A 975-nucleotide genomic window follows, 5' to 3' on the forward strand; every position below is an offset into this window, starting at 1 on the left:
CGGGTTTATGTTCCATGACGATGTTATTGATATATATGTCCCAAAACCAGACGAAAATGTCATTTGGTGCTTTTTTGAATTGCAGAGCCATTCTATCGTCAATTCTATCCTCCCGTTTTCTGCTTTCTCAGATGTACAATAACTTGATTTCTTTCTGGTTAATGAGCGAGTCAACCGAAATGGAATCTGTCAATCCCATTTGCTGAGTCCATCAAAACCCAAGTCGGCAACTTCCAGGAACACACACACACACACACACACACACACACACACACACACACACACACACACACATTGATATACACCCACACAGACGATGCACACAGACGATGTAAATATATAAAGATAAAGTAAAAGTGGGCAAAGCAATACGTTTCCCATTAAAACACCCTTCGTATAACATCACACATCCTCATCTAACTATCCCTCTCGCCCTGCGCCGGAACCAGGAATTTTCTCTCGGGCAAGCCCTGGTTCTTGGCCTATTCCCTTTTCGTCCATCCTCGCTGGAACCTCAAACTCAAAGCTTCTGTCGTTTCCCACCTCCACAATTCTCCCTCTCACCTCAACCGCATTTCTGCAACCCCCAATTGCTCTCCCCTCCCCCATCCAATTCCATCTCGCCTCTCTCTGAACCCCGCTCACTATGTTCAGAAACGCCCTGCGGCAGTCCAGCCGCTCCGTCACTGCCGTCTGCGCCTCAGGCCGGATCGCTGGTGTATGCCTCCCCCCATTCCCTTTTCCATTTGTCCTATCCTCATCTATACCATCCCCAAATTCATCATCTTACACCGCTTCCATCAATTCCGCCTTTGAAGATGGTGTCAATGGCATCTTTAACCCCCGCTTGCCTTGATCCAATCGCACCCCCTCGAACCGCGTTGTGGTTGGGCGTTGTTTACGGACCCCCTGCTAACACATTTTTCTCCCTCTCAAAACACAGGTTCGAGCTGCCACCCCAGGACCTCTCGCAGT

Source organism: Paracoccidioides lutzii, assembly GCF_000150705.2.
Source record: "Paracoccidioides lutzii Pb01 unplaced genomic scaffold supercont2.12, whole genome shotgun sequence".
NCBI classification, from domain to species: Eukaryota; Fungi; Ascomycota; class Eurotiomycetes; order Onygenales; family Ajellomycetaceae; genus Paracoccidioides; species Paracoccidioides lutzii.